This window comes from Canis aureus, chromosome 11, assembly GCF_053574225.1.
Source record: "Canis aureus isolate CA01 chromosome 11, VMU_Caureus_v.1.0, whole genome shotgun sequence".
Taxonomy (NCBI): Eukaryota; Metazoa; Chordata; class Mammalia; order Carnivora; family Canidae; genus Canis; species Canis aureus.
In genome coordinates, this window is record NC_135621.1 from 65,997,516 (window position 1) to 66,019,072 (window position 21,557).

The window sequence follows — 21,557 nt, forward strand, 5'->3', positions numbered from 1 at the left end:
GAACAAACCACAAAGGAGAGAGCTGCTTGTTTAATATATTTATGTATTATTGTTTTTGTTCTTCATTGGGAAAAATATTTTCAAGCAATAGGGAATTTGCCTGCTGGGATTTTCTGCATGTGAATGTTAATGCACTTAGAAGGAGCTGAGGCAAAGAGCCTATAGAGGCCTCCAATGCAACTTTCAAGGATAAGCTTAACCCAGAGTAGGTGCTGCTGAATACAGAGAAAGGCTGACCTAGGAAATAGGTCTCTCATAATTTTTAACTTTATCGTGTTTTATAGGAGAAAAGTATGGGGATATGGAGAATATAGCAGGATAAAAGTAATTAACAAATCAAAGAATTATACATTTGTGTTTCTTAGGTAAAAGGTGAGAAGTCGGATGTATTATTACAAAAGTCCTATTTGTGAGTTTTGGAGAAAATACATCCTAGGCTGTTCTAAAATGATGAAATAAATGGTTTCTAAATATTTTTAAGTATTTTCTAAATATGCAAAGTACTACTTTTCTACTCTTTTTTCACAATCATACTCTCTTTCCCTGAAGTATAACTTTGATAATTCTTTTTGATGAAAGTTTAATTTTATACTAAGATACATGAAGTTACAATTTAATTACCTTTACAGAAAGTTTAAGATCTTGAGAGGAAAGCATGTCATGATCATATACTTTTGCATATAGTTTTAGAAAGAAAGGTCTTTTTTTTTTTTTAATTTTTTTGGTCTGAACGCTGAGATTTACACAGATATAACTAAGTTTTTCTGACTCCAAAAGCAAGCAGTTAAGTTCTTTGTTCTCTATTTTATATTGTGAAATATGATAGTATAAAAATAAAGATTTCAACTAAAACATATCAGAAATGTACATTAGTTATTACTACCAGATTACATAAATTTACTAATAAAATATCTATAATAAAGTCTAAACAAAAAATTAATGACTGTTATCCCCAATCTCCTCCTTTGCCTTCTTACTAACCTCTCCAGTATTTGCCTGAATCCCTTTCAACTAGGGAAGATCAGAAGGCAATTGTGATTATTTTTGTTTCAGGAAGCTTACTGACTCATTATATATTCAGTGGATGTGGAAGAAAAAGGAGAGAGGATTATAGCAAGTTGTATTACTTGTTCATACAGTCATTGCTGTTTAGCATATGATCCCACTACACTGAAACTTTTCTTTTTTTAAAAGATTTTATTTAGTTATTCATGAGAGACAGAGAGAGAGAGAGAGAGGCAGAGCCACAGGAAGAGGGAGAAGCAGGCTCCATGCAGGAAGCAGGACATGGGACTTGATCCCATGTCTCCAGGATCACACCCTCGGCTGCAGGCGGCGCTAAACCACTGCACCACCGGGGCTGCCCTGAAACTTTTCTGACAACAGTAATCATCCATCTTCTAATGATCAAACAAATGATAAGTTCTCTTGTTTGCCCTTTTGGCCACATGTGACCCTATAAATTTCCCCTCCTTGAAACCCTCCCTTTCCTCACATTTGGAGATACCATTCTTTGTTTTCCAATTTCTGGCATTTCATCTTCTTAATCTCCTTTCCTAGTTTGTTTTTCTCTGCCTACTCCTTGAAATTGGTGTTCTATAATACTCTTTTATTTATACTCACTACTCTAGTCTCCCCAGTAACCTTACCCAGTCTCATGGCATTTATAATTATATCAGTGACTCAATAATCTCTAGGATCCCTATCTTTCCTGAGCTTGAAACTCTTGTTTCCAGGTACTTTGAATTTAAAATGTCTAACGTGTTCACTGATACATCAAGTTGGCAATTATATACAGGATAAATTAAAATTGGAGACAGTGAAATTAAGAGCGGCAAGATAGAATGTGTTTTTCTTTCTAGGTGAGAGGCAATGATGGACACTTTGATCAAAAGAAAGAATTGGCATTGGCATCTGGCAGCATGACCAACTAGAAATAGCAGAGGAAGCTCCCAACTAGACTGCCTATAAAACACACGTTAAAGTACACCATAGAAATCTAAAAAAATAAGAAAATCTCTCCAAGGGTCCCAGAGTCTCAATTAAAAAAAAAATAACTAACTAAATGAAATCCCTCATTAAAACTAGAGTAAGGAGAGAGAGGCAAGATGAGGAGTCCTTGATTCACCTGGTCCACCAAATGTGCCTAGGTAACTTCCAAAACATTCTGAACACCTATGAATTCAACCTGAGGTGTAAAGAGAACAACTGGAATGCTATAGAGAGAAACATGATCACTTTGACAAGGTAGGAAGGCAGAGAAGAAAGACAAGGGGGGGAGCCGAGGAAAGCTGGGGCAGGAAAGCAGTGGAGTGGACAATCGGGACCTTTAGAACTCTGTACCTGAGTATAAACCAGCAAATCTTATATAAAACCCAGCATCGACCACAAAAACAGAAACAAGATGATAGGGGTGGGGGCGGTATGGAAAGGGAGAATAATGGTCTCACAGACTGAACCAACACAGTGTTCCACTTGGTTCTTTGTGTATTTGCTATATTTCTCTGACTGAAAAGTACTCAGTGGGGAAATAGGGCAGAGTTGCAGGAAGGGAAGTGAAGTTTCAATATTTCCAGAGACACAATAGGAATAAGGGCACCTGGGAGAAAGCTCACTGCAAACCACAGTTGGATGATGGTAAAGGGCTGGAGCACCGCAAACCTCCCAGGACACCTGGGAGAAGCTGGCCGGTTTTGTGGGCCGGCACCTGAGCTCTCTTTACCCTAGAGCCTGGCAATGGACGGAAGTGGCTGCCCTCCATTCCCTTTGGGAGAGGCAGACCCCAGGAGCAGGTCCAGTGGAGCTGGGCCCTCCATCAGTTGGTGCCCCTGCAGATGAAGCCTGCAATCCCCATTCCCTCTGGGACAGGCGGAAGCGGAGAGGGCACCGGACAGTGAGAACTCTGCTGCGGCTGGGCACACTTCCATTTGTGCAGATCAGTGCCCGGTGCCTGCACCCAGGGGCATCCAGGCCAGTGTGCACTGGGAGTCTGCAGTTTGGTACTCACGGGGAGCTCTTGGCTCTGGGGCTGGAGATCTGGCTGCAGCCACTTTTCATCTTTCACCTGGGACAGGTAGAGCCTCTAGGGAACAAAGGCCTTACAGGATAAACAGCTCACACTGAGCCGGGCACCAGGCAGGGGGCGGGCATCTTTGCCCAGGAACAGACACCTGAGAATCAGTGCAGCAGGCCCCTCCCCCAGAAGACCTGCTGGAAGGACAAGGGAAGAGCAAGTTTACTGACCAAGCAGCACTGGAAAGCTCCAGGAATGAGGGAAGGTAGTATATAGAACTCAAAGTCTGTTTCCTTATGATTCATTTATCTTTCAGGTTAAAAATTTCCAATGTTTTTTCTCTTTTCCTGCCTCAACATTTTACTAACTCTTCATTTTTAAGCTTTTTCCTTTTATATTTCTACAATTACATGTCTTAGATATATTCTTCATTTTTGGATTCCTTTCAACATATTCAATTTAATTTTGGTAGATATAGGAGTTGTGGGGTTTTGTTTTTCTGTCTAGTTATGTTTTATAATGGTGGAAGTTAGTACCTTCTAACACATGGACCAAAATACACAAAGAACCAAGTGGAACACCGTGTTGGTTCAGTCTGTGAGACTATTATTTTCCCTTTCCATTCCACCCCCACCCCTATTATCTTGTTTCTGTTTTTGTGATCGATGCTGGGTTTCTATATAAGATTTGCTGGTTTATACAAATTTGGAATTTAACATCTTCTAATATACAGAATAAAATACACCCAGAACCATGAGGATCACGCTCTAGGTCTACTTAGTGAGACTATATTCTCTCTCCACCACCATTTCCTTACCACCCCTTTTTAAAATTTTTAAAATTTTTTTCATCTTGTTTATCACTTTCATGGTCCTTTTGTTTTATTTTGTTGTGTTTTTCTTTTTATTTTTCTGGTCTCTGAACTCTTCAGAATTGTCAAGACTGTATTTTACATAGGTCATGATTGATATTTTTGACTCTCCTCATGCATACAGCCATTCTGCACTGGACAAAATGACTAGAAGGAAGAATTCACCACAAAAGGAAGAACCAGAAGTAATACTCCCTGCTACGGACCTACTAGATGTGGATTTAAACACCATGTCAGAGATACAATTCAGAAATACAATTAATACTGGTGGCTCTGGAAAAAAAGCATAAAGGACTCGAGAGATTCTCTTGCCGAAGAACTGAGATCTAATCAGGCCAAAATTAAAAATACTTTAAGAGATGTCATCTAAACTGGATACTCTATCTGCTAGGGTTAATGAAGTGGGATAGTGAGTGACATAGAAGACAAATTGATGGAAAGGAAGGAAGAGAGGAAAAAAGAGAAAAAAAATTAACAGAGGAAGAAAGTAATATTCATCATATTGGGATTCCAAAAGAGGTAGACAGGACACAAAGTATATTTGAACAAATTATAGCTGGGAACTTCCCTAATCTGGGGAAGGAAACAGGTATTCAGATCTAAGAGATAGAGAGGACCCCCTCCTAAAATCAACAAAAACCAATCAATACACCAACATATAATAGTGAAGTTTGCAAATTTCAAAGATAAAGAGAAAATTTTAAAGGTATTCTTCTCAAGTGCACATGGAACTTTCTCCAGAATAGACCACAGACTAGGTCATAAATCAGCTCTTAATCGATACTAAAAGAATGGGATTATCCCCTGCATATATTCAGACCACAATACTTTGAAACTAGAACTCTATCACAAGAAGAAATTTGGAAGAAACTCAAACACATGAAGGTTAAAGAGCATCCTACTAAAAGATGAATGGGTCAACCAGGAAATTAGAGAAGAATCAAAAAGATTCATGGAAATTAATGAAAATGCAAGTACAACTGTTCAAAATCTGGGATCCCTGGGTGGTGCAGCGGTTTAGCACCTGCCTTTGGCCCAGGGCACGATCCTGGAGACCCGGGATCGAGTCCCACGTCAGGCTCTCGGTGCATGGAGCCTGCTTCTCCCTCTGCCTGTGTCTCTGCCTCTCTCTCTCTCTCTCTCTCTGTGTGTGTGTGTGTGTGTGTGACTGTCATAAATAAATAAAAATTAAAAATAAAATTAAAATAAAATTAAAATAAAACAAAATCTTTGGGATACAGCAAAAGCAGTCCCCAAGAGGGAAATATATCACAATACAAGCCCCCTCAAAGCACTGGAAAAAACTCAAATACACAAGCTAACCTCGCACCTAAAGGAACTGGACAAAGAACAGCAAATAAAACCTAAGCCAAGCAGAATAAGAGAGTTAATAAAGATTAAAGCAAAACTCAATGAAATAGAGACCAGAAAAACTGTAGAACAGATAAACAAAACCAAGAGCTGGTTCTTTGCAAGAATTAATAAGATAGATAAACCCCTAGCCAGTCTTATTAAAAACAAAAGAGAAAAGACTCAAATTAATAAAATCATGAATGAAAGAGGAGAGATCACAACCAATATCAAGGAAATAAAACGATTTTAAAAATGTATTATGAGCAACTATATGCCAACAAATTAGGCAATCTAGAAGAAATGGAAGCATTTCCGGAAACCCACAAAGTACCAAAACTGAAACAAGAAGAAACAGAAACCTAAACAGGCCAATAACTAGTAAGGGAATGGAAGCAGTCATCAAAAACCCCCCAAGATACAAAAGTCCTGGGCCAGATGGCTTCCCAGAGGAATTTTACCAAACATTTAAAGAAGAAATAATACCTATTCTACTAAAGCTGTTTCAAAGGATAGAAATGGAGCAAATACTTACAAACTTGTTCTATGAGGCCAGCATCACATTAATTCCAAAACCAGACAAAGACCCCAGCAAAAAGGAGGATTACAGACCAATATCCCTGATGAATATTGATGCAAAAATTCCCCCCATAGGATCCAACAGTACATTAAGAGGATTTTTCACCACAACCAAGTGGGAGTGATCCTGGGATGTAAAGTTGGTTCAACATTCGTAAAACATCAATCCCATTTACAATTGCACCCAAAACCCAAAACCATAAGGTACCTAGGAATAAACCTAACCAAAGAGGTAAAGGATCTATACCCTAAAAACTACAGAACACTTCTGAAAGAAATTCAGGAAGACACAAAGAGATGGAAAAATATTCCATGCTCATGGATTGGAAGAATTAATATTGTGAAAATATCTGTGCTACACAAGGCAATTTACAGGTTCAATGCAATCCATATCAAAATACCATGGACTTTCTTCACAGAGTTGGAACAAATAATCTTAACATCCTTTCTTCATAAAAACCCTCAACAAAGTAGGGATAGAGGGAACATACACTTCAACATCATAAAGGCCATAGAGGAAAAGTCCCACAGCGAGTATCATTCTCAAGGAGGTTAAACAGAGAGCTTTTCCCCTATGGTCAGGAACATAATAGGGATATGCATTCTCACCACTGTTGTTCAACATAGTACTAGAAGTCCTAGCCTCAGTGATTGCAGTGACAACAAAAAGAAATAAAAGGCATTCAAATTGGCAAAGAAGTCAAACCCTCCCTCTTCACAGATGACATGATACTGTATATAGAAAACTCAGAAGACTCTATTCCAAGATTGCTAGAACTCATACAGCAATTCAGCAGTGTGGCAGGATACAAAATCCATGCACAGAAATCAGTGACATTTTTATACATTAACAATGAGACGGAAGAAAGAGAAATTAGGAATCAATCCCATTTACAATTGTAAATTGTAAAAATCATGAGATACCTAGGAATACTCCTAACCAAAGAGGTAAAAGATCCATCTGAAAACTATATAGGACATTGATGAAAGAATTTGAGGAAGACATAAAGAGATGGAAAAATATTCCATGCTCATGAAATGGAAGAATAAATATTGTGAAAATGTCTATGTTACCCAGGGCAATTTACAAGTACAATGCAAGCTCTATCAAAATACCATGGGCTTTCTTTATAGAGCTGGAACAAATAATCTTAAGATTTGTGTGGAGCCAGAAAAGATCTCAAATAGCCAGAGGAATGTTGAAAAAGAAAAGCAAAGCTGGAGGCATCACAATGCCTGACATCAATCTATATTACAAAGCTGTGATCATCAAGACAGTATGGTACTGGCACAAAAACAGACACAGAGATCAATAAAAGAAAATAGAGAACCCAGAAATGGACTCTGAACTCTATGGTAAACTCATCTTCAACAAAGCAGGAAAGAATATCCAATGGAAAAAGGACAACCTCTTCAATAAATGGTGTTGGGAAAATCAAATAGTCATAAGCAGAAAAATAAAACTGGACCATTCTCTTACACCACACACAAAGGTAAACTCAAAATGCTTGAAAGATCTAAATGTGAGACAAGAATCCATTAAATACTAGAGGAGAACACAGGCAAAAACATTTTTGAACTTGGCCACAGTAACTTCTTACTAGACCCATCTATGAAGGCAAGGGAAACAAAAGCAAAAATGAATTGTTGGGACTTTATCAAGATAAAAAGCTTCTGCACAGTGAAGGAAACAGTCAACAAAACTAAAAGATAACCTACAGAATGGGAGAAGAGATTTGCAAATGACGTATCAGATAAAGGGCTAGTATCCAAGATTGAAAAAGAACTTATCAAACTCAACACCTAAGAAACAAAAAATCCAGTCATGAAATGGGCAGAAGACATGAACAGACATTTCTCCAAAGAAGATGTACACAACAACAACAAGCACATGAAAAAATGCTCCGCTTGCCATCAGGGAAATACAAATCAAAACCACAATGAGATACCACCTTATACCAATAAGAATGTCTAAAATTAACAAGACAGGAAACAACGAAGGTTGTAGAGGATGTGGAGAAAGGGCAATCCTCTTACACTGTTGGTGGGAATGCAAGCTAGTACAGGTGGAAAGTTGGAAAACTGTGAAGTTCTTCAAGAAGTTAAAAGTAGAGCTACCCTATAACCCAGCAATTGCATTACTGGGTATTTACCCCAAAGCTACAGATGTAGTGAAACGCTGGGACATCTGCACCCCAATGTTCATAGCAACAATGTCCACAACAGCTAACTGTGTTAGAAGCCACGATATCCTTCAACAAATGAATGGATAAAGACGGTGTGGTCTATATATAGAATGGAACATTACTCAGCCATTAGAAAGGACAAATAGCCATCATTTGTTTCCAAGTGGATGGAACTGGAGGGTATTATACTGAGTGAAATAAGTCAATTGAAGAAGGACAATCATCATATTGTTTCACTCATATGAGGAATAAGAAATAGTGAAAGGGACCATAAGGGAAAAGAGAGGAACTGAGTGGGGAAAAATTAGATGGAGACAAACCATAAGAGACTTCTAACTCTCTCCCTCTGCCTGTGTCTCTGCCTCTCTCTCTCTCTCTCTCTCTCTCTCTGTGACTATCATAAATAAAAAATTAAAAAAAAAAAAAGGGATCCCTGGGTGGCGTAACGGTTTAGCGCCTGCCTTTGGCCCAGGGCGCGATCCTGGAGACCCGGGATCGAATCCCACGTCGGGCTCCCGGTGCATGGAGCCTGCTTCTCCCTCTGCCTGTGTCTCTGCCTCTCTCTCTCTCTCTCTCTCTCTCTGTGACTATCATAAATAAATAAAAAATTTAAAAAAAAAGAGACTTCTAACTCTGGAGAACAAAGCATTGTGGAAAGGGAGCTGGATCGAGGGATGGGATAGTTGGGTGACAGCACTGAGGAGGGCACTTGATGGACTGAGCACTGGGTGTTACATTGTATGCTGGCATATTTAATTTAAATTTAAAATTTTTAAAAAATTTAAAAATGGAAAAAATAATAAAGATCCCTGGACAGAGAGCAAATACTAGGGGGGGCAGGGCCCGGGAGAGGCAAAATTATTCTAAGGGCCATCACATTCAAGAGACCGAGCCTTGAACAAGTCTCAAGGTAAAGGTGCTAAAGTGAAGACTTCTGATTAAGCCAGAGGCTAAAATGTTCCCAGGATATAGGGTGCCTAATTTTGGCATAAAGAATTAAAAAAAAAAAATCGCATCTGGATTAAAGCATTTTTTAAAGTAGGCTCTACAACCCCAAAACCTAGAGTCACGTGCTCCACCACCTGAGCGAGCCAGGCAGGTGCCCCTGGATTAAAGCATTTTTGATAAGAAAGCCCCAGGATTACCATCAATTAAGGTAAAACAAATAGGAGTTCACAATCAAAAATCACCAAATGCAAGGGCACATGGGTGGCCCGGGAACTTAGGTGACTGACATGATTTCAGTTTGGGTCTTGATCTCAGGGTTGAGTTCAAGCCCTGTCTCAGGATCCCTGCCCAGCAGGGAGTCTGCTTGGGATTCTCTTTTCTCTTGTGTGCTTTCTCCAAAATAAATAAATAAATCTTTTTTTAAAAAAAATCACCAAATACCACAAGCTATGATGATGGAAAATAATTTCACAGATTGTTTTTTCTTTTGGTATCTTATAGTTCCTTTATGCTTTCCTTTTTAAAATTTTTTATTTAAATTCAATTTGGTTAACATATACTGTACTGTTAGTTTCAGAGGCAGAATTCAGTGATTCATCAGTTGCATACAACACCTAGTGCTCATTACATCATGTGCTCTCTTTAATGCCCATCACCCAGTTACCCCATCCCCCACACACCTCCAGCGACCCTCAGTTTGTTCCCGATAGTTGAGAGTCTCTTATGGTTTGCCTCCTTCTCCATTTTCCTCTTATTTTTCCTTCCCCTCCCCTATGTTCATGTTTTGTTTCTTAAATTCCACATATGAGTGAAATCATATGGTATTTGTCTTTCTCTGACTTATTTCGCTTAGCATAATACACTCTAGTTCCATCACGTCGTTGCAAATGGCAAGATTTCATTCTTTTTGATGGCTGAGTAACATCTCATTTATATATATATACACCACATCTTTATCCATTCATCTCTCAATGGACATCTGGGCTCTTTCCATATTTTGGCTCTTGTGAACATCAACATGGGGTGCAGGTGCCCCTTTGAATCACTATGTTTGTATCCTTTGGATAAATATGTAGTACTGCAATTGCTGGGTCAGATGGTAGTTCTATTTTTAACTTTTTGAGGAACCTCCATACTGTTTTTCAAAGTGGCTGCACCAGCTTGCATTCCCATCAGCAGTGTGAGAGGGTTCCCCTTTCTCCGCATCCTTGCCAACATCTGCTGTTTCCTGAGTTGTTAATTTTAGCCATTCTGACGGTATAAGATGGTATCTCATTGTGGTTTTGATTTATATTTCCTTGATGCTGAGTGATGTCGAGCATTTTTTAATATGTCTGTTGGCCATCTGTATGTCTTCTTTGGGGAAATGTCTGTTTATATCTTCTGCCCATTTCATGACTGGATTTTTTGCTTTTTGGGTGTTGAGTTTGATAAGCTCTTTATGGATTTTGGAGACTAGCTTTTTATCTGATAAGACATTTGCAAATATCTTTTCCCATTTCGAAGGTTGCCTTTTAGTTTTGTTGACTATTTCCTTTCCTGTGCAAAAGCTTTTTATCTTGATGAAATCCCAAGATTTCATGTTTGCTTTTGTTTCTTTTGTGCTTTCTTCACTCGGTTTCATTTTTTTTTTTCTTTGCTCTCCTTCATCTGGGTAATTTCAAGAGTTGTCTTCCACCTCTGATTCTTGCTTTCACTCAATCCTGTCTGCTATTAATGCTATTACATTTTTTCATTTCATCCATTGTATTCTGTACCTCCAGAGTCTTTTTGGTTCTCCTTCTTCTTCTTTTAATGATTTCTATCTTTGTAAAGTTCTCATTTTGTTTGTACATGGTTTTCCCTATCTTGTTGTCTTTGTTTTTCTGTAGTTCATCGAGCTTCCTTAAAAAAACAACAACTATTTTTAATTCTTCATTGAGCAAATCAGACCTTCATTTCTTTGGGGGATATTTACTAGAAAATTGTGTTCCTCTGGTGGTATCATGTCTCCTTGATTTCTCATGATCCTTGAAGTCTGTATTGCTACTTTCCCATTTTAAGAAGTAGTCACCTTGTCCAGCCTTACCAACTAATGTAGGGAATGAAATACCTTCTATTAGCTTTGTGGGGATTCTGAGTCTTTCTCAGAACTTTTCCATGTATACACCTGCTCCACACTTCTCTTCCCCCTTTGGGAGGAATTCTTAAGATTGTATGCCTTCTCTCTGTTCTGTAACTCTAGGCCAGATGCTGAGAGCCTCCTGTTTGCTTTCCTTAGGGCAGTCCTTGATGCTCAAGTTTGTGTGGTTTCTCTTAATCCTACAGAGTCAGGCCAGCTTTCTGTGTGTGATTAGTAGCCATTTGCAAAGTTTCCTCTTGTCACCCTGGACATGTGCATAGGGAGCTGGCCATGTGTTGGGGGCACATATGGAACATTGGGGGTACTTGATGCCAGTTTTGGGGATCCATAGGAAAGGTGTCCTCATGAGTTTGTGGGCAGCCTTCCTGGTAACAGTCTGCCATTCAGTTAGTAGGATCTGTGTCCCTTTGATGACCTCTGAGAGCTGTGATTGCTATTGTTCCTGCTGCTCCCCACCACTTAGTTACACAGCACACTTTAGTATCCTAAATGGGTGAGAAAGAAGTGAGTCTCTGGCAGCAACCTGCACAGCTTGGGAAACCAAGCACTTACATGCTCTCACTTTGAGCCACTGGAGAAATTGTGGGCTGAGGAGGTCTCTCTTGGCATTGAGCTGTGCCAGCTTGGGGAAGGGATGACACACGTTACATGAAACCACTCTTCTTACCCTTATTCAATGCATCCAACCTGAAGATTTTTTTTTCCTCTTTGCTCCAGTGGTGTGTTAGAACTTTTCCACTGGACTCCCAGACTTCCGCAAAGGCATTCTTATTCATGGGTGATTATCTAAATTGGTGTCGCTTGGGGGTAAGATGATAAAAAAAAAAACTTATTCTGTCATTTTGATGTCATTCTCATTCTAGAAGTTGTATAATTTCACCTTTTACATTTAGGGCTGTGATCCATTTCAGGTAATATTTGTGTTGGCATGAGGTAGAGGACAAGACTAACTTTTCCCCCATATGGATGTATATAGTTTATGTGGCATTTTTGGAAAAGACCATCTAGTATATATTGAATTACCTTATTGATTTAGTAAAAAAAACAAAAACAAAAAACAGTTGTAGTAAGTTTTGAAATCAGGAAATATGTGTCCTCTTTCTTCTTTTTTAAGATTGTTTGGGCTATATGGGGCCCTTTGCAATTTCATGTAATTTGTAAACTCGCCTTTTCTATTTCTTTAAAAAAAAAAAAAAAGCCATTGGAATTTTGGTTGGAGTTGCATTGAATCTGTAGACTGCTTTGGATAGTACTGCCATCTTAACAAGAATAAGTTCTAAGTTTTCAGTGTATAAGACTTGGCCAGGTGTAGAATTCTTTTATATATAATTCACATATAAAATATATATAATATGTTATATAATTCTTTTCAACATATATATTGAAGTATTAACATAAAATGTTATATTAGTTTTGGGTTTATAATATAATGATTCTACAACTCCATACATTATTCAGTGCTCATGATGAAAAATGTACTCTTATCTCTCTTTTTATGTCTTTCACCCATCATCCCCCACCTGCCTTCCCTCTGGCAACCATCAGTGTGCTCTCTATTTTTCACCTTTTTCTTTGTTCATTTGTCTTATTTCTTAAATTCCATATATGAGTGAAATTATATAGCATTTGTCATTCTCCGACTGACTTATTTCACTTAGCATTATACCCTCTAGGTATGTGTATCTGTCATCACAAATGTCAAGATCACATTCTTTTTTATGGCTAACAGTCCATGGCATATATAATATACATATCACATATTCTTCTTTCATTCATCAATGGGCATCCAAATCTTGACTATTGTAAGTAATACTGCAGTTAACATAGGGGTGCCTGTATCTTTTTTAATTAGTGTTTTCACTTCCTTTGGGTAAATACCCAGTAGTGGAGTTACCTGAATCATTGACATTTCTATTTTTAATTTTTTAAGGAATCTCCATACTGTTTTCCATAGTGGCTGCACCAGTTTGCACTGCCACATAACACATAGGGTTCCTTTATCTCTACATTCTCATCAACATTTGTTATTCCTTGTCTTTTTGGTACTAGCTATTCTGACAGGTGTAAGGCAATACCTCACTGTAGTCTTGATTTTGCAATTCCCTGATGATTAGTTGATGCTGATATATTTTCATGTGTCTGTTAGCCAGCTGTATGCCCTTTTCGGGAAAATGTCGATTCAAGTCCTTTGCTCATTTTAATCAGGTTATTTGTTTTTTTTTTGTTGTTGTTGTTGTTTTTTGTTTGTTTGTTTTTGGTGTTATGTAAGTTCTTTATATGTTTTTTATATTACCCTCTTATCAGATACATCATTTGCAAATATTTTCCCTCTTCACTAGGTTGCCCTTTTGTTCTGTTGGTGTTCTCCTTTGCTGTGCAAATACTTTTTATTTTGGTGGAGTCCCAATAGTTTAACTTTTCTTTTGTTTCCCTTGCCTGAGGTGACATATGTACAATATTGTTTCTACAGCCTATGTGGAAGAATTTTACTGTCTATGTTTACTTCTAGGAATTTTATGGTTTTTAGGTCTTACGTTTAGGTCTTTAATCTACTTTATTTTTGTGTATGGTGTAAGAAAGTGGTCCAGTTCATTTTGTTGCATGTAGCTTTCCAGTTTTCCCAGAACCATCTGTTGAAAAGACTATCTTTTCCCCATTGTCTCCTTTGTTGTAGATTAATTGATCATATAAGTGTAGGTTTACTTCTAGGCTGTTCTGTTCCATGGATCTATGTCCCTACTTTTGTGATACTCTTGATTATCTCAGCTTTGTAGTATACCTAGAAATCTGGAATTGTGATACCTCCAGCTCTGTTCTTTATCAAAATTGCTTTGACTAAGGATCTTTTGTGGTTCCATACAAATATAAGGATTATTTGTTCCCGTTCTATAAACAGTGCCATTGGAAGTTTGAGAAGGATTGTATTGAATGTGTAGGTTGTTTTGGTAGTATGGACATTTTAACAATATTGGTTCTTCTACTCCATAAGCATAAAATGCCTTTCCATTTGTGCCATCTTCAATTTCTTAGTTTTCAGAATACAGGTCTTTCACCTCCTTGGTTAAGTTTATTCCTTGGTACAAATGCAAATGGCATTATTTTCTTAATTTCTCTGTTACTTTATTATTAGTGTATAGAAATGCAACAGATTTTGTATCCTGAAAGTTTACTGAATTTATTTATCAGTTCTAGTAGTTATTTGGTGGTCTTTAGGATGTTCTATAGATAGTATCATGTTGTCTGCAAATAGTGGAAGATTTACTTCTTCCTTACTCATTTGGATGACTTTTATTTCATTTTCTTGTCTGCGGCTGCAGCTAGGACTTCCAGTACTATGCTGAATAAAAGTGGTGAGAGAGGTCATCCTTGTCTTGTTCCTGATTTTAGAGAAACATATATGAAAAATCCACAGCTAACATCCTGAGTTGAGACCTTTAACCTCTAAGATCAAGTGTAGAATTCTTGGTTTATGGTTTTTTCCTTTGTACATATTAAATGTCATCCCACCACTTTCTGACCTCCATGGTTTCTAATGAGAAATAAGCTGTTAATCTTACTGAGGACCCTGTCTACAAGGTAAGTTGCTTTCTGCTTTCCACTTTCAAGATACCCTTTTGGCTTTTGAATTTTGATTCTAATGTGTTTTGATGTGGACCTTGTTGAATTGCTTCTATTTGAATTTCATCATGTTTCTTAGATATGTAGATTCATGCTGCTAGTCAAAAATTTCTTTTAAGACTCCCATAATGCATATGCTTGATGGCACCTCACACGTTGCTCAGGTTCTATTCATTTTTCTTCATCCTTTTTTTCTATCTGTTCCTCTAACTTGATAATTGTCCTATTTTAACATTCACTGATTCTTTCTTCTGCCTGTTCAAATGTGTTGAGCCAATCTGGTAAGTGTTTCATTTCAACGATTATACCTTACAGCTCAAAATTTTCTATTTGATTTCTCTTTATAATTTTGGTCTCTTTATTGTATTCTCTGTCTGGTAATACATCATCCTTCTGGTTCATTGTCAATGGTTTCCTTTAGCTCTTTGAGCTCATTTAAACTCCTAGTTGGTATAAAGTATTTGTCTAATAAGCCCAATGCCTGGGCTTCTCCTGTGATGCTCTCGACTTTTTTTTTCCTGTGAATGAACCATACTTGCCTGCTTCTTTGTATGCCTTTCAATTTCTTTTTTTTTTTGAAATTAGACATTTTGAGTATCATAATGTGATAACTCTGGAAATCAGATTCTTCCCCTCTCCAAGTTTTGCTGTGCTATTGAGGGCACTTATCCATTTGTTTACTCACATTCTCAAACTGTTTTTGCAAGGCCTATATTCTTTGTCATGTGTGATCACTGACATCTCTGACAGATGACCTGATAGATCTTTAAAAAAAAAAAAAATCCTGAAGCAACAAACAACTCTCCCAGTCTTTGTAGAGCAGCTTGCAGTTAGGATACTCCTTCATTGCTTAGCCAAATTACCTACATACAATTCTGTCTAGCCTTCCCTGCTTGCTTATGCAGAGCCCAAGGTCTTCCAGAGGTTTATGACTGGAGTTCTCTCAGGTATTTCTGAGCATGCATCCAGTTTTAGGCATATGTGTTGTACCTGTGATTCCCTGGTATATGTGGTAGCCCTTCAAGGACCTTGTTCTCCAAATATTTTCTCCTCTGTCTTCTCTTTCCCAGGCCTATTGGTCCAACTGCTGCTTTCCTCATTCTCCACCTCTTGCCTGAGACAGCTATGCATATTATATGTCTTTAAAAATGCCTTTGACATATGTGAATGCTTTTGCCAGAGATGCTGTTCCAGCCTGATGGAGGCAAAACAAAATGAAGCCTCTGCAAGGGTCAATCTGGAAACCTCAAGACTGGTCAAAATACAAAATGCACAGCCAGTTTTTTTTTAGAACAAGGTCCATCATGGTCCTCTGGCACTAGCTAGGTAACACCAGGAATGCTAACCACTGTCCTCATGGCCACTATCATACTGGGGAATGGGGGATGGTAGACAGGTAAACAAAAATACAGTAATGTTTTCTTACCAATATTTAATATCCTCTGTCTTTATTACACACTCTCCTGATTGTTATGTTTTTAAATTAGATTCTAGAGTTAAAGTTAATTCTGTCAGTTTTGTTTGCTTAATGATTGCTTCAGTGGAAGGACTGATTCTTGGAGCTCCCTACTCTGCTGTTTTCATGTCATCTCTCCCACTTCTATTTATAGACCTCAATGTGGCATTCATGAGAATATATCTCTCAGATCTCCTACTGCAGGGAGTATAACTGACTGACAGCCCCAGCTGCTGCATTTTGAAATGTATCATTGTGTTTTCCTGTTAAGGCTACACTTTCCACAAGCTGCTCCTGGGCAGTGACTGCGGGTAGTTGAGATACCAAGGCAGTCCTGTTCCTGGGTGACATGGGATTCTTCAGATAGGCAACATTAGCTTCACGACTTCTGACAGCCTTAGAACTCTCTTTACAACTGCTCTGTGGTATGGCAGAGGCTGTGGATGGGCAATACTTACTAAGTAGACAATGGAATATGCTGATTACTACTAAGTTGTATTTATGCCGTAAGGAAGCATTATGAGAGACTGAGTGCTCTTGTCATTTCTTTCCTTTTTCTGAGTGTTATTTTCAAACAGTTAATAGCCAGGGAACCACTTTGGTAGATTACAGAGATCCTTATCATCTGCATTTGAAAAGCAGACACAGTTGACAGGTGGGAGACCTAACAGAGTCACAGGGTTCTAGAGATATTTGGATGTATCACCAAGACAAGTTCACTTTGCTAGTCAATATCCTGTTTAAAAACACTTGGGATCCTGATTTCTGGGTAGGCTTTGAGGGTGTTGACAGTGCAGAACCCTTGAATCTGAGCTAGCACTTCTACTGTGGTAGACGATCCTGTGAAGACCTCTCCCCACAACCCAATAAATGTTCCCTCCCCTCAGAAAATGCCCCTTCTCCTCTCCTGGTTGCCAGCTGATAACTGGGTTTAAATTTCAGCACAATCCAGCTGGAAACATGATAGATATGATAAACCAGGGGACCGCACACTTAAAGAGTTCCAAGATTTAGCCAGCATGTGCCAGTAAGAAAATAGGGCTTGGAATGGAAGATAGGATAAATAAGAATTCATTAATGTGGGCATACTCTTTCAGGATATGGAATTTAACATCCTCATCAAGGACTCCAGGGGGCTGGGATAAATTGCTATTGGAATGGCTCATAAAAGCCTGGGGGGAAAAACCCACAATGGCCAATACTCAATGAAGTGGAAATGCCTGGCAATGGCATATCATACAAAAGGAAAGAAAGCGGATAGTGGATGAGGGAAAGGATGAATGCTATTTGCAGCCATGAGATGAAATGCAGTGACAATAGACAGAGTTTTATCTTACTAACTTCCCTTTTTGTCTTCAGTTTCCATGGAGTAGCTGCTCTCTGAACCTATGTGGAAAAAAAGATCTGTACAGTGGTATGCATAAGAATGCATCTCTGAGATCTCTGACTTCAGGGAACAAAATAGATCAATAGCTTCAGCTCTTGTGATCTAAAATTCATCACTACTCCTAAACTGAAGCTACATTCCCTCAAGCTGTACCCAAACAATGAATGATGAAGCAGGGATTCTCAGGCAGGTCCATTCCTGGGAGACATGGACCTGTCTTGTCATTGCCTTTGCCCAGCCTTGAGAAGTCTTGTTCTATGCAAGCACAGTTTAGGGAACTCCTAAATTGACCCTTATGCAGATTTCTGGAGCTCCTTCTCTGCACAGCATCTACCTCTCCAGCACACAAACCCACAAATTCCAGTTGTCTCATATTCCCTGAACTCCGACCAATGCAACAAACAGCCGTGTTCTGCTTGGGTTCCCCCTCCTTGCTCTCTAGTTAGATAGTGCTCCTCCCCTCCCCTCCCGCACCATTGGAAAACTGGGAGATTATAAAATTGGTCTCATTTGTTTTTCACTCTCAGGGATCAGAGTCCTGCACTGTCAATCACTTAATCTCTAAAAACAAATTTTAATACATTTTTTTCCAGTTTAATAGATGTCTCTGGTGATAGATCTGTTACCAGTTAATTATCACACCTGACAGAAGTCTCAGCAATAATATCTTCAATAAATGTTATAACCCCATCAACACCCATGGTAACAACGGTAGCAAAGTACCATTTATTGAGATTTTCTCTATACTAGTTACTATTCTAAGTACTTTCTATGTATTAACTCATGTAATGTTCACAACCCTATCAGATTGGTACTATTATTATCTTCCATTTAACAATGAGAAAATTCAAGCACAGAGAGGTTAAGTAAAAGTTGCCATACACAATATAATCAGTTAAATTTTTAGAATTTGAGATAATGAATAATTCTTTAGTGTTAAGTATATCCCATATAATATTTGGGACTTACTTATACTGAACAGTTCTGAAATTCACATTTCACTGGGCATTCTTTATTTTTATTTCCTAAATAAATCTGGCACTTTAAACTTACTCAAGGTCCTATTGCTACCTGTATAGCAGTCTGGCTCCAAAACTTGCACCCTCTACCAGAGCACTGCTCTAATAGCACTAGAAAAAAAAAAAAAAAAAAAAGAACTATGTGCTGCAGGCTTGTAGGTCCTTCTTCTTTAGATCAGGTTTCTGCTTCTTGGGTTCCTGAATTCCAGATTAGAAATGCCATCTTGTGTTTATTAAAAAGGAATGACCAAATGGCTTCCAGGTTTGGCTCTACAAAGAAATGAGCCAGCCCCCTCGTTGGCTTCTACAGCCTGTTAGGAGCCCAGAATTCTATCATTTTGAACTCTACAAGCTTTCAAATTCGTATCATTCAAAAGTTATCATCAGCTACATTGTCACCTATAAGTATATTTACTTTTATAGGGTGTTTATAAAATATCTCTAATGCACAAGATCCTGTGCCAGAAGTCAAAAGGTTAGAAAAACGATGTTAGTTCTTGACTTCAAGCAACTCACAGTATAGTAGAAGGAGCCATAAACACAGTAAAAGTAGCTATCACACTTATTAAGTACTTAATACATGCTAGTAACTTTTTTTAAAGATTTTATTTATTTATTCATGATAGATGCAGAGAAAGAGAAAGAGAGGCAGAGACACAGGCAGAGGGAGAAGCAGGCTCCATGCTGGGAGCCCGATGTGCGACTTGATCCCGGGTCTCCAGCATCATGCCCTGGGCCAAAGGCAGGCGCTGAAACACTGAGCCACTCAGGGATCCCCCGATGCTAGTAACTTCTAATTTATTATTTATAATTTTGAAATGATGTCTGAGGTTTATAAATTCCTCATCTGTAAAATGGAAATAAGAGCTTATGAATCTAGTAAATAATGAAGCTGGATTTCAAACTTAGTTCTATTTGACTCTAGTGCTTGGGCTTTTCAAAAATTACTGAGAACAACTTCCACAACTGACTAAAACCTCAGTCTGCAAGTGCTACACTAGAACTGTAAATTAAGACTTAAGGGAGCATTCCTAACAAGTGCATCCTCTTCAATACTTAGTAGAGGGGCTGTTCATAACTACTGTTTCACCTAAAAGAGCTGGAGAAAAAACAGCAAATAGATCCTACACCCAGCAGAAGAAGAGATTTAATAAAGATTCGAGCAGAACTCAATGAAATAGAGACCCGAATCAACAAAACCAGGAGTTGGTTCTTTGAAAGAATTAATAAGATAGATAAACCATTAGTCAACCTTATTAAAAAGAAGAGAGAAAAGACTCAAATTAATAAACTGTTCAGTCAGGATTTCTTAGAACAAATATGTCAACATATTCTGGTCCTAAGGACATCAAGACCTTCCATGATAGCTGAGTTCATGAAATACCAGTTAAATAGTGGTCCTATAAAACAAGCTGAGAGAGGGAGATATGTTTCTTAGAATCATTTCATAGAAACTTCAACTGAGTTTGCCTCCAGTTTCTCCTGCTGAACCAATAGGTCTGTATGCCTGTATGTTGAGCATAGGAATAAAAATTTGTGATTAATAAATCTGTCAAAAATTTATATGCACTGGCTGTTTATGTTAACTTTTGTCTGTAAAGTGGGACAGAAGTAACAATCTAGCTCAAAGTTCCTGATTTATTCTAGAACCATGAGTTTGTTAGAAGTGTCTTGTGCTTTACTAAAATTATAACTGATGGTTTTTGTGTTGGGTGTAAGTTTCAAAGGTAAAACTAGATCTCAGTTTAAGTGTATTTATTTGTTAGATCATAATGTATTAAAATTTTCCTATAATAATTTTGTTAACCTGAAAGCCACCTAAAATTTCCATCTTGTATTGTGTCAAATTAACAAGTATTTTCTACCCCATCTCTCTATATATAATTTGCAAAGATAAATTATTTCTGATTAATTTACTATTACAGTACAAAATAAGCCATGCAATGAAAGCAAATTATGAAAGTTTTATTAATATTTTTATTAATCAATCAATACTGACTGATAATTAGATTAGAAGCCTCTGGAAAGAAAACTAAGTTGGTGTCTTTCCTTTTATCCTCTACATAAAAGGTACATAAACCTACACTAAATGACACATTTGAAGCCATTTGCCTTAGGAAGTCTTATTTTTATCATTTGTAGGAAAAAAGTACATTTGGCAAGAGGGAGACTCATAAAAACTGTGACCAACTAGACCACCTGTGTGCCCTGTGGTAGCTCATTCACAGCAGCATGGCATTCTCCTCTGCTTGCATGAGTTGTAGGCTTTCTCAGATCACACTCAGAATAGGCTAGATCCCAGCCACGCTCTTCCAAAAGGCTGGAATGGGGGAATTTGTGGAATAAAGGATTCCCTCCCCTTAACCTGTGGGCTTCTCTTATACACAGACTATCTTTCTAACAGCTGTCTCTGAGTTATCCCACCCCCCACTTTGCACCACGCCCCAGCCATCAGTTCCAGGTGCAGGTTAAGACTTATAATGTGAGTAATTTACTGCTACCCTTCAGCACCAACTGGGATTTATCCCTGGGATACAAGGTTGGTTCAACACTCGTAAAACAATCAACATAACTGATCACATCAACAAGAGAAAAAACAAGAACCATATGATCCACTCAATAGACGCAGAGAAAGCATTTGACAAAATACAGCATCCATTCCTGATTAAAACTCTTCAGAGTGTAGGGACAGAGGGAACATTCCTCAGCAACTTAAAAGCCATCTACGAAAAGCCCACAGCAAATATCATTCTCAATGGGGAAACACTGGGAGACTTTCCCCTAAGATCAGGAACACTACAGGGATGTCCACTCTCACCACTGCTATTCAACATAGTACCTGAAGTCCTAGCCTCAGCAATCAGGCAACAAAAAGAAATAAAAGGCATTCAAATTGGCAAAGAAGAAGTCAAACTCTCCCTCTTTGCAGATGACATGATACTCTACATAGAAAATGCAAAAGACTCCACCCCAAGATTGTTAGAACTCATACAGCAATTTGGCAGTGT

The 21,557-nt window shown here is 38.2% G+C and overlaps 1 protein-coding gene across 12 annotated transcripts in view; it reads right to left on the bottom strand.

Moving 5' to 3' along the window:
* WDPCP (WD repeat containing planar cell polarity effector) overlaps positions 1-21,557 on the bottom strand; it is a 426,161-nt gene that overhangs the window by 186,587 nt on the left and 218,017 nt on the right. The window lies entirely within an intron of this gene.